Raw genomic sequence first — 13767 nt, forward strand, 5'->3', positions numbered from 1 at the left:
GCTTTAGATCTTTTAGATATGCAAGACCTTGTTCCTGCTACACATTTTGACCTCTAGACGAGTGCACAGGACTGACAGAGGAGCCTCCCACCAATTCTCAAGTGTTGGGAAACTATTCTGTGTACCCACAACTGTCACTTTGGTATCAGATACAGGTGTGTCAAGGGGTGAAACAGGGCTCTCCATTTCCAGATTGACAGAGGAGGAACTAGGTTCATCGACATTCCTTTTACTGGTAACCTTTGTTACTTCAGAACACTCGCCCAATGTATCATATGTCAGTCTTTTGGGTGGGCGAATGCTCCTCTTTCCTCTTTGTCCTTTTGGTGTGTCCTCTATTTCTGGGTGAACACTGTTTTCTTCTATTACGGACCTTGTTTCTTCCAATTCAGTGGGAGACGAACACTCTTCAGCCCGTTCAGACAATGATGGTATAAACTGTGGAGCACCTGTCCTAAGGGCCTCACTATCCTCTCTGATTGTCGGGAATGAAACATCCTTTTCAGCTTCGGGTGTATCAGATGACCACAACCAGCTGGTGTCCATGTTTCTCTCCTCATTATTTTCAGTTGTTAAAGACCCAGACTGAGACCTAGTTACAGGCCGACGTGAAACATCTGACGTAGATGATAACTCCTCCTCGGGGATTATCCTGACTGCATCAGTGAGGGGCAACAGGTGATTCCGATGCCAAGTCTTAACTGGTCTAGTACTTCCTTCTGGTCTAATTTCAAATACTGGAAGCCCTGGGAGCTGTTTACATACGATGTATGGCTGTGACCTCCAGCGATTTGCCAGCTTGTGTTTCCCAGGAATACCCAAATTTCTTAGTAGGACTCGGTCACCAGGTTGTAGATCTTGAACCCTTACTTTGAGGTCAAAGTTCCTCTTGTTTCTATTCCCTCTGTTGTTTGACATAGTCCGAGCCTTCTCATAAGCAATCTTCAGACTCTTCCGCAGCCTATTTATATATCCTTGATGAGAGTTCTCTGAGGTGTGGTCCAGAGAAGTTCCAAAAGCCAAGTCCACTGGTAATCTAGCCTCTCGCCCAAACATCAACCGATAAGGTGAATATCCTGTGACGTCACTCTTAGTGCTATTATACGCATGTACTAAAGCAGTGATATGCTTACTCCAGTTGGGCTTTTGCTCAGAGGTCAGTGTCTCTAACATATTAAGAAGAGTTCTATTAAACCTCTCCGGCTGAGGATCTCCTTGCGGGTGATAAGGTGTAGTTCTAGACTTCTGAATTCGCAATAAATCCAACAACCTCCTGATGAGCATACTCACAAAGTCTCTTCCCTGATCTGAGTGAATCCTCTGTGGTAAGCCATAATGGACGAAAAACTTCTCCACTAGCATTTTTGCCACTGTGACTGCCTTCTGATCTTTCATGGAGAAGGCTTGAGCATACCTGGTAAAATGGTCTGTGACTACCAAGATATTTCCTTGCCCACTCAAGTCAGATTCTAAACACATGAAATCTATGCAAACTAAGTCCATGGGACCTTGGCTTGATAAATGATCCATCGGGGCGGCTCGTTGCGGCAAAGTCTTTCTCTGGATACACCTATGGCAGGAGTGACAGTAACTCTCCACTTCTTTCATCATGTAAGGCCAATAGAATCTATCCCTGATCAGTTGAAGAGTTCTTTCTGCCCCCAGATGGCCATGACAATCATGCAGGACGATTAACACTTTCTCCCTGTGTTTCTCCGGCAGAAACAGTTGCCACTTCTCCTCCAGATCTTCAGAGGGGCCCCTTCGGTAGACCACCCCTTGTTGCAACTGCAACCGACTCCACTCTTTATGTAACAACAGAGCTTCCCTCCGAGCACTTTTCAAAAGTAAATCGGGGTGCTGACTCTCCAAAGCTTCCAGTATCAAGCTGCAGAGTGGATCTTCCTGTTGATCTCTCCTAAGGTCTTTCCTCGATAACTTAGGTAGACCTTCTCCTGCAATCTGAGAGACAGTACAGTAGTACCTGGGCACCCCTGCTGTAGTCACTCCAATCTCTTCAGCTCTGGCTCCACCCTTCTCCTGCTTTTCTGCTCCTTCACAAAGGGCTCTTACCCCTTCGGGGGCAAGCTGAGTCCAATCCTCTTGGGAGCTCAAAGGACTGTGGGGTCTTCTTGACAGCGCATCTGCATCTCTGTTGCCCACTCCTGGTCTGTATTTCAAGCTGAAGGAGAATGTTGAAAGAGCAGCCAACTACCTATGACCTGTAGCATCCAATTTTGCGGTGGTAAGCAAGTATGTGAGGGGGTTGTTATCTGTTTTGACTACAAATTCTGCACCATACAGGTAATCTCTCAACTTGTCTACTACGACCCACTTCAAGGCCAGAAACTCAAGTTTATGAGTGGGGTAGTTCTTCTCAGCAGGGGATAGGCTCCGGCTCACATAAGCAATGGGCCTTAATTGTCCATTATGAGCTTGGTAGATTACTCCGCTGAGCCCATCTCGGCTGGCATCCACGTGCAGTTCATAGGGTTTGGTAGGATCCGCATAAGCTAACACTGGAGCAGTGGTAAGGCTCCACTTCAATTGTCTGAATGTCTCCTCACATTGTGGAGTCCACTGATCCTGAATAGACTCCTTCTTCTTTCTGGACCCTTCTTTCCGCCTCGTCGGTTTCTCTGAATCCACATCAGCCTCTTCTTGATTTTTCAATAGTTCCGTGAGTGGGTGGGCTATCTTCGCAAACCCTTCCACAAACCTCGTAGGAGCAGAATCCCAGAAATGACCTGAGCTCAGTCACATTTGTTGGCTTGGGCCAATAGGTAACAGCTTCCAACTTCTCAGGGTCAGTTGCTATCCCTTCTTCAGACACAATGTGCCCCAGATAGTTCACCGAAGATTGATAGAACTGACATTTCTCCATTGAAAGTTTCAAGCCCTCATCATGTAATCTCTTCAGGACCTTTTCCAGTCGCTCTTCAAGAGCTCGGCCAAATACTATGATATTGTCTAAGTATACTAGGACCTCAATCAAGTTCATGTCGCCTACCGTCTTTTCCATGAGCCGCTGGAAAGTTGCTGGGGCCCTAGACAGACCTTGTGGCATCCGGTTAAATTCATAGAATCCCACAGGGGTAATAAAGGCAGTCTTCTCCCTATCCTCAGGACTCATAGGGATCTGGTAATAACCACTCTTCAAGTCTAATACACTGAACCACTTCGCCCCGACAGGCTCTGTAGGGCATCTTCTATACGAGGGGTAGTGTATTGATCGGGAATGGTCCGTCGGTTCAGAGTCCTGTAGTCAATACACAGCCATAGAGACCCATTTTTCTTCCTCACTACCACTATCGGGGAGGCGTATGGACTCCTGGACTCCCTGATAATCCCAGACCTTTTCAGCTCAGCCAGCTGTTCTCGAAGGTCCTCCAGATCTCCCAATGGGATCCTCCTAAACCTTTCTCGAAAAGGTTTGTCTTCCTCTAGCCGGATCTTGTGCTCTGCACTTTTGGCATACCCCACATCAAACTCACTCCCTGAGAAAGCCTCTCTCCACCTCATGAGCTGGGCTTTGGCCCTCTCCATCCAAACAGGCGTAAGGGAGGTGTTCTTCGGGTAGAAGTCCTCTATGGGAATCTCCCCTCTCCTTTGAAGTTTTCCGCCGGCTGTTGGCATCTCACTACTGCCCTTGGGCTTGGGCACACTCTCCTATGGTGTCCAGCCCCTCCACAGTTGAAACAGAGCCCAGATCTCCTCTCAAAGGTAGAATTTGACACATTTTCAGGTTTTATAACTTCTCCTTCTGGTGGAGTAAGGGATTTTTCGGTCAACAGAGCATACATCTCCATTAACTGTGCCACCTGAGTCTTTAGGAGCTCGATCTGAGGATCATCATCCATTATACTAACAGTCCTGACTCTAACAGCTTGTTTCATCTCTTGAGTCTTTCCCTTCTTCCTTTCCAGGATAGCTTCTTCTTCTTGTACAATCCGAATCAGATTGGGGTACTTTAATATGCCTTCGTCTTGACGAGTTCTTAACTGGAGCGTGATGGGGTCCAAAGGCTTGGCACCTCTTAAAACTTGTTTGGCTCGAATTTCATCCACCTCACGAGGATCTAACCACTTTTTTAACAAAATCTGGTGAATGACCTTGTCCAAGCGTCTCATATATTCTGACAACTTCTCTCCTGTTTCTTGATAGGTGTGTTCTAGTTGATAAATTAGATCGGAAACTTTTTCAGTACGTCCGAACACATCTTGCAGGATATATAAGTAGTCTTGGGCTACACAATTCTGTTTGCTGAGCTTCAGATTTCTAATAGCCTCGGAAAGCAGGCCCTTTCAAACTCTTGGTAATCCGCTGTTTTTTATGCGTTTCAGGGATGTCCCACTCATCCAAAGCTTGCGTGGCCTGTTCCAACCACTTTTCAAAGGTGTCTTCTTCTTTGGGTACAGGCCGTCGGCCCGAGAAAATGCCCAGTTTTCGGTATGTTGGGTTCCCTTTTTGACATTGGGACACAAAGTTCCCCAGGGCTGTGAAGAGTTCTGGCTCAATTGCTGCCGGGGCTGACTGTGATGGAACCTTGACTTCTGCCCTTATCAGTGGGAGGGTGGTAAGATTCTCCCCTTCTTCCCCTGGGTGGGTCAGATAAAATTTGGTCTTATCAGCAAGTTCAACACTTGTACCCTTGAAATTTTCCGGAACTCCCTTCCTCCATTCTAATAATGCATAAGTGCGGAATGTCTCATGATTGGGTCTGACTGCGACCACCTTGGCTCTTTGTTCTAGGGACAGCGTTTTTACCACCCGGTTAATGTGTTCCTTCTCCCAGATATCTTATAGGCAACGCTGTATCCTGGCCTAGGCTGACAAGGCCCAGGCCTAGGGCAGCACTTTGCAGGGGGGCAGCAGGGAAAGAGTCCCCACCGCCTTGAGCTGTTAATGTAGCGCCTGTCTTATGAGGCGGACTGGGCTGAGAGGCAAGTTAGTCTAGCGCCCCCATAAAGTGGCCGCACTGCTTTCGGTATGTGGGCGGCCGGCAATCTGCAACTGTGGGGTGGGGGGGCGCCGCCTCTAATTTTGACTGTCCTATCATCCTGGACCACAAACGTTCCTCGCTGTGCTATGTTTTCTACTGCACCATTGGCATGGTTATAGCTTCTTAGTCCTCTCCATAAAATTATCAGAAATGTGTGCTTAAAGTAGAACTATGGCCAACGCTTTTTTTTTTCATTTTGGAAAGAATAAGAGAGGGTTATAACCCCTGTGACCATCCCTGTCCCATTGCAGAGATTTCCCTTCACTTCCTGCCCCATAGCCAAACAGGAAGTGAGAGGAAATCTATGCAAATTAAGGGAATCCATTGCCCCCCCCCCAGGCCCTCAGAACTAGTGTCCCCACTCGAAAATTTCAGGGCGGGTCTTAAACAGCAAGGGGTGTGGCCTTGGCAGGAAGGGGTGGGTCATATTTAAATTAGGGGGTGCATGAGTTTAGTCAGGCCTAAGGCAGCACAAAACCTAAATACACTACTGTTTATAGGTCACATTAAAGGTGGAAAAAGTTCTGAAATGATTTATCTTTGTCTAATTTTTTTACATCACAGCATCCTGACATTTTAACAGGGGTGTGTAGACTTTTTATATAAGGGGGGGGCGCTGATGTATAGAGAAGACTCTGACAAATAGGGGGGCTGATGTTATGGAGAGACTATGACATAATGGGGACATCATTTGTGAAGAGGGGGCTTTTGATGGGAAGTTGATTTCATCAAGGCGGTTATGTCCATCATTCAAGGCTCAGTTTCCCTAAGTAACTTTTACGTTTTTTACATATTATACCAGGGTGCCTCAATTTTTTGCATACTTTTAAAGAGTTCCACAACTGATTTTTTTTTTTTTAGTTGCTCTAGTTGACTCCTAGGTACTGTGCCTGTGTGGTTCACCACCCAAATGTCTTATGTGTGACTTTATTCAAATACTTGCAACAGTTTACTTTGGTACTCCTATGTGTACGCAGAACTGCAACAAAGTGGTGGTTGTAGAGTCACACATGAGATGAGCTGGCTTCAGTTACATCACTAACTGTGATGTACAAAATTACTGAGCTCAAAGAAGGCCTAAGGATATGTGCTGTACTGTAGATGAGACAAACAATGCAGATTTCCTGCTATGATAGATAGTACAGGTGTCTGCAATCAGCTGTCACATGATATAAGAGCTGAGCAGGCACAAGCTATACCTAGTATGTAACAGTAGAACAAGGTTACGTGGCTAGGAAATGTTCCCTATCATTACTGGTGTTCACTGCTGCTATCACTTTAAATCACAATCTACAGTAAATAAGATTTTCATTATAAAAGTGGATAGCAATTGCAAAAGCTGCTGTAGATGCAGCAGGTAGCAGGTTATTTCCCAAAACAGTGCAGAGGCAGCCTGGCACACAACAACAGTTCATTCACTCTGGCTCATTGAACAGTCTATGGAATTTTTTTTTTTTTAGGCTGCATTCACACCTGGGCGTTTTGAATCATGGGCATATTTGTGGCGATTCTGCCGACGATTTAAAAACTCCTAGGTCTGAATGAAAAATCGCACAACATACATTTCAGATGCCGTTCACTTGCATGGCACCTAAAAATGCGGTGCGCTTCTGCCACAATATAGCGCGCTGCAATCGCGGCAAACTGCATCTCATGAAACTTGTCACCCAAAAATTTCAGGAGCTTCTTTTGGGCGACACGCTTCAGGCGATGTGGTTTGCCATGATTGCAGTGCGATTTGTCAGAATTACAGGACTGCACTGTGTTTTTAGGTGACATTCAAACGAATGGCATCTGAAATGTGCGTTGTGCGATTTGTCATTCACACCTGGGTGAAATCATGGGCAGAATCATGGCAAATCTTAGCCTTAGTATTTATTGTTTGTAGAAACATTCAATAGGAGAGGATAGTCTAAAATGTTAGGCACAGTCAGCAGAGGACTCTCCTCTCTCAGTAACAGCAGCACAGTCTATGACTCATTGCTGGGACCCGTGAGGTTTTAAGTAAGCAATGGCAAACAGGAACAGTCTGTGGATTCACAGCTGGGGACCGTGAAGTAGGTTTAACTCTGGTACAGGTAAACTGGAACATACCAGTGTTCTCGAAACTTTCTAAACAAAGGGCGAGTTTACTGTCCTTCAGACTTTAGAAGGGCTGGACTGTGGTCAGTGGGAATAGAAAATGTCCTGGTATCAGTAGGAGTGAACAATGACCTATTTTTGGTGTTAGAGAAATTATGTCTCATCGTTGGTGTCAGTGGGAGGATTAGTGCCCCATCATTCCTGTCAGTGGAAAGAATAGTGTCTCCACCATTCCTGTAAGTGAAAGGAATAGTGTCCCATCATTTATGTCAGTGAGAGTAACATTGCCTCAGTAGCAGAAGGAATAGTGCTCCATGGGCTGGATTAAAGCAAACAAAGGGCCTGCATTTTTGAGACCACTGATCTATACGTTCATGGCTTGGAACCCTGGAATAGTTTTAACTCTGGTGAAGGTAGACTGGAACAGTCTGTATATTCAGGGTTTGGGACCAGAGTAGGTGTAACTCTGGTGAAGGTAGACTGGAACATGAAGTAGGTTTAGCTCAAGTAATGGCAGACTGGAATAGTCTATAGGTTCACGGATGGGGACCATTTATAGCACATATGAAAGCTCTACTCACAAATCCTGAGGCAGGATAAGTCCATAGGTTCATTCCATTGTAGTTCACTATCCAGTCCAGAGGAGCCTCAGAGGCAAGCAGCCCCTTGAAGCTCACACATCTATTCACCCACAGGAGACCATCATCCTAGGGCGCCAGACTATTTAACAGCATTCAGGCTGGTCATTTTAATTCTCCCTCCCTAAACTCTTGAAACTTCTTCTAGAGGCAGGGGGAAGCAATCACACCCAGTTCAGAAGCAATGAACTTGCCAGACTAAACAATCACGGCTCCTCTGATTATAGAAATAGCCAAAAACAAGCAGCCTACTACGAGGGTTCCTCATATATTGGTGTACTTTGAGCTTTAGGGTTCATGCACACAAGCGTACAATATGCTGTGCTCAGAGTCGTCAATTATATGGATCTAAACTCTGCAGTATTGTATATCATGAGCCCATGCACACTGCTTGATTTGGTGCACGGTGTTTAGCTGAGTAAACTTAAACTAGAAAAATCTGCGTTCACGGTCCTTGCCTTGGACTGTTTTTGCATGTAAACATTTGTGCTAACATTTACATGTGTAATAAGGAGAATGCCTCATTCCATGCTTCAGCACGGCCCCTCCAGCAGTGTTAAAAATCTACTGTAGCCTCCTCTTAAAGCCGTTCCAGGCTGCAGTCACATGCTCGCCCCCACTACATATAATGAAAGGTTAGTAGCCCTGTAAGTAGGGGTTTGAAACCTTTTAAGTAAGGTCCCTCCCCTGGGTGTAGTTGTGGGTGGAGTCTGTGCCTCTTTATAATCTGGTGTGGGTGGAGTCCTGGGCAGAAGTTGTAAAGGAACAGGTTGCGACATATGCAATGTAAATTTGTAGCCTGGAGAAGAAACGGCCTGCTGGGCCCAGGTCCAGAGAGACTCAAGGTGAGGACCCACTGTAAGGGGAATCATGGTGGAGAATGCAGGAAGATGGCTGGACTTTCTAACTTCAAGTTTATTGCACTATTATGTCCTGTATGGCTGATCTGAAATGTGGAGATTAAGAAACTGCTATGCAGAATTGTTGATATGTCATTTCACAGTAAAATCGTTAAAAGGCTACTCGTGTGGACATTTCTTTATTCATGAAGGTGGGCCTCAGGCCAGCAGAATGTGAATGCAAGTGAGTTCCTCACTTTACAGGTGTGTGCATACCCTAGCCCAAGAAGCGGAAGAGAGGTTCCCCGGCCAGCTTGGCAGAAGCTGGCGGCGATTTAGGGTTGCCAACAACCCTGCCCTGTACATGATGACCCAGAATGACCACACATAGACTGGAGCTTTCAGGAGAAGAGGGCAGCGCTGGAGTGGGCCTGAACAGAGGTAGAGGTACATGTACAGTGTACACCCTACACACAACAAACATTTTACTCTTGTATTGCAGGGAGGCCATGCTGCATTGGTAGATCTTTTTTCTAATTTCTGGATTTGGCATTTAAAGCGTTTGTAGACAATCACCTTGTAAAACAAGCCATTCAGTTTAAAATAGAAAAAAAAGGTAAAACATTTGTGTATAAATATGAAAAATAAAAACATTACAATTACCCCTTTTTCCTTTTAAGTGATCACATTCCCTCTGTTCTCAGCTGCATTAGAGCTGGGGTTAACAACAGCACACTGAACTGCCTATTGAATTGCTGTGCAGGGGGTATCAGGGCAAGTCTGATCTTTGGAGGAGAGAAGGCTGAGTTCCAAGCACAACTAGTGAACTGACCGCACTGTGTTCTACTGCTTGGTGTGGTCAGTTTTTAATAGGAAAGCAGAGTGACTGGCAGGGAAACCAGGGATTTCACACAAAGGAAGCAATACAAAGTGAACAGGAGACTTTCTCATACAAGTACATGGTACAGCAAGCACATACAGTATCAGGAGTATGAAATGTTTGGTTTACATAATCTTTAAGATTTTTTTTTGTAGACAACTGACAGTAATCCTAATTATAAACTTCTGACAATAATACGTTAACAAGTTTATATTTTTCATGAGCACCTGTTGTTGTAAATATAAAATAGTCATTCACAAAATGACTGGAATTTTTTATGTAATTACAAAGACTTGTACTCATCACATGCTGTGAGACATGCAGATTAACATTTATTATATTCATAAATGTCTGATATTTTTAGGCCTCCAGATAGACATTGCAGTTTATTCAGGAAATTTCTGTTATTAGTCACTCGTTTATTGCTATTATTGTTTGTTGTTTTCTTATTTAAAGGGCCCTATGATGGTCTCATATGTATTCAGTTGTTACTTCAATTATAAAATATGCATACACAGTCACAGCAGTCCGCAGTGCTGCTCTAATCTGGAGGAACCAACGTAGGCTTTCATGTTTGGTCAATCCATCCAAAACTCATTTTCAGCATTCTGGGTACGTATGAACAGAAGAAATCATCCACAAATGCTGTACAGAATGTAAATCTGGGACTTCAGTTGAAAGATCTTACAACCACAGCTTCCAACCATGAACCCTTATTCCCTGCACAGAGTCTCACTCCCATTGTTGAACTAAGCCTCAATACAACTCTTGCATTCTCTGTAATGTAACACAAATGGGAAATCAACAACATACTGTATAGGGACCAATGCACTAAGCTATATATGTTATTTTAGCTTTATTATTTTGTTTTACATTCATTTTCCTATCAAAATGTTCAGGTTGTGTGTAATAAAAATATTGCATGTGTGCAAAAACTATTTTTGGAAGCCTAATCATTATTTTAATCTTGTTAAAGGAAATGTGTACTAATAAAAATATGAAGGCTGCCAATGTGGTCTTAATAAAATACTAGTTGCATGGCTGCCATATTGATCCTCTGGCTTCAATGGTTTCTGAGTCACTAGCATAACAGCCAATGAACTGATTATTTCAGGAGAGATCAGCAATAGAAACCTTTATTTTTCTACACTATTGGGCTCCTTTGACAAACCCAAATGTTACAGTGTCTTCTAGGGTTGCACCAATACTGGTATAGGTATCGGTGTCATTACTAAACGTTTGCTCGAGTACTTGTACTCGTGCAAATGTTCCGATACCTAAAAGCGATACCTTTGCAGTGAAATTTGAGCCCATACAAAATGAATAAAAGTTGTAATTTTTTGTCACTTTTTTTGGAAAATTAAGAAATTAAATCAAATTAGTTTTTTTTCACAAGTTTTTTTTTTACATACTGTCACCAGTGCAGTACAGCGTCATTATATGATCTGGGATACTGACTGGTGACAGTATGTTAAAAAATTTAATTTTTATTGAGTTTTTTTAAACTGTTTTTTTAACTTTTCTTTTTCCTTTTATAAAATTTGTAATTCTTTTTATTACAAACTTTCATCAGAGTAGTGAAACTGTACTACTTTGGAGTGAGGGGGGTGAACAGGAATTTTTTTTCACTGTAATAGCAATGTTTTGAACTGTCATGAATGGGTTATATTCATAACAGCTGTGATTTACTATTACTATGCTGTGATTGGCCCACAGCTATCACATGGTACAGGGTGCTGTGATTGGCCCAGGCACCATGGGATAGCTGTGGGCCAATCACAGCTAGTATGCATGAAATTCATTATTGACAGCTTTGTACATATTGTGACCATGTGATCCCGGGTAGCGGGACCCGCAATCCGCTAGAGGAACTGAATCTATTTGCTTGTGAGAAGAGGAGATTAAGGCCCCTTTCACACTGGGGCGGTGGGGGCGTCGGCGGTACAACAGCGCTATTTTTAGCGCTGCTGTACCGTCGTTCTTGCAGCGGTATTCGGCCGCTAGCGGTGCGGTTTTAACTCTCGCTGGCGGCCGAAAAAGGGTTAAAATCCCTCGTACAGCGCGGCTATAGCCGCGGTATTGCCGCGGTATAGCCGCGCTGTCCCATTGATTTCAATGGGCAGGAGCGGTGAAGGAGCGGTGAATACACCGCTCCTTCACCGCTCCAAAAAAGCGGTTTGCAGGACTTTTTTCACCCGCCTGCCTGCGCACCGCTTCAGTGTGAAAGCCCTCGGGCTTTCACACTGAACAAACAGCGGAGGCTGTTTAGGGGCGGTTTGCAGGCGGTATTTTTAGCGCAATACCGCCTGCAAACCGCCCCAGTGTGAAAGGGGTCTTAGGGGGGATATGATCGATATGTACAAATACATAAGTGGTCCATGTAGTGAACTTGGTGTTGAGTTATTCACTTTAAGGTCATCACAGAGGACAAGGGGGCACGCTTTATGTCTGCAGGAAAAAAGATTTATTCTCCAAATACGGAAAGGTTTCTTCACAGTAATGCCTCGTACACACGGTCGGACTTTGTTCGGACATTCCGACAACAAAATCCTAGGATTTTTTCCGACGGATGTTGGCTCAAACTTGTCTTACATACACACGGTCACACAAAGTTGTCGGAAAATCCGATCATTCTGAACGCGGTGACGTAAAACACGTACGTCGGGACTATAAACGGGGCAGTGGCCAATAGCTTTCATCTCTTTATTTATTCTGAGCATGCGTGGCACTTTGTGCGTCGGATTTGTGTAGACACGATCGGAATTTCCGACAATGGATTTTGTTGTTGGAAAATTTTATATCCTGCTCTCAAACTTTGTGTGTTGGAAAATCCAATGGAAAATGTCCGATGGAGCCCACACACAGTCGGAATATCCGACAACACACTCCGATCGGACATTTTCCATCGGAAAATCGGACCGTGTGTACGGGGCATAAGAGCTGTGAAAATGTGGAATAGACTCCCTCCAGAGGTGGTTCTGGCCAGCTCAGTAGATTGCTTAAAAAAAGGCCTGGATTCTTTCTTAAATGTACACAATATAACTGGGTACTAACATTTATAGGTAAAGTTGATCCAGGGAAAATACGATTGCCTCACTGGGATCAGGAAGGAAATTTTTCCCCTGCTGTAGCATATTGGAGCATGCTCTGCTGGGTTTTTTTTCACCTTCCTCTGGATCAACTTTTTCCCCTCTGTTTTCACCTGGTGATCTGGCCAGTTACACACCTCCTGTATTAAAGTACCCCCACTCTGGATGAAGGGGCACAGGGGTACCATTGGACAGCAGCATTGTCAGTCTGGGGGGAAGGGAGTGTTAGATGTACTAGCAGATGTAATAACACTCACAAATTGACTCCAGCTAACAGTTTATAAGCAGTTAAAGCAAACAGTTTTCATTTGCTTTTGGATTAAAAGTTTTACATAAATGAATAAAAGCTGATCATTTTAAGCACTTTATCAGTGGTAAATAGTTTGTCTCATCCCTCTAACTGATACATCTGTAACAGAGCATATTATTTTGAAAAAACAACAGACTTAATGACTGGATCATTAGATGAAAACAGAAGAAAGAAAGCCTGAGAAAAAAAAAACTAATGCAGCCATCACATCTCAGAATTGGTAAGCTGCAATATAATAAATGTTTGCTTTGGGGTTTAATACTGCTTTAACTATGAAGGTTTTAGGGACTCTTAAAAATGTGATGTGATGTCTTTAACTTTTGCCGACCGCATAACACATTTATGCAGCAGTAGGAAAAATGGACATTAACACCCAGCTGCCACGTAGTGGCCTGAGGTTGTGTGTTGAAAGCTTGCATAATACAAGCTCCTAGCACACTAACAAAGCCATCTTCAATAGCACTTGGTCACGGCTTTTGATCTGGAGCCAGTGGAATGGGCTCCTGATCATGTGACCTGTGAGAGCCAGTCGAGGGGGACTCGTGATACAGAAGCCACACCGCCAGCATTAAAGCCCACTTAAAGGGCCACCAGGAGGCAGTTTGAGAGGTTAATAAACTCAGTCTGAGGATTCAGTCAAAATTCTCTCAGTGGGTGGTAGAGCTGCAGGAATAATCAAAAAAAAAATCATGATCTCGATTCAACCCCCAAAGATCTCGAAGCAGAATTTCCCGATTTATTCATGTAACAAGTGCAGAGAGTTCTCTGCTCACTCAGCTGTCAAAAGAAAAAAAACAGGGCAGCCTGCCAAGTTTATCACAACATTGTCCAAGCTGTAGATAACTATAAACAATGTAACTTTTGCTTCTTAGATCAAAGGAATGAACTTCGGACTGTAAATGAGGGAAGTTTAACTACCTAAAGACT

The sequence above is a fragment of the Aquarana catesbeiana genome, linkage group LG01, assembly GCF_042186555.1.
Source record: "Aquarana catesbeiana isolate 2022-GZ linkage group LG01, ASM4218655v1, whole genome shotgun sequence".
Lineage (NCBI taxonomy): Eukaryota > Metazoa > Chordata > Amphibia > Anura > Ranidae > Aquarana > Aquarana catesbeiana.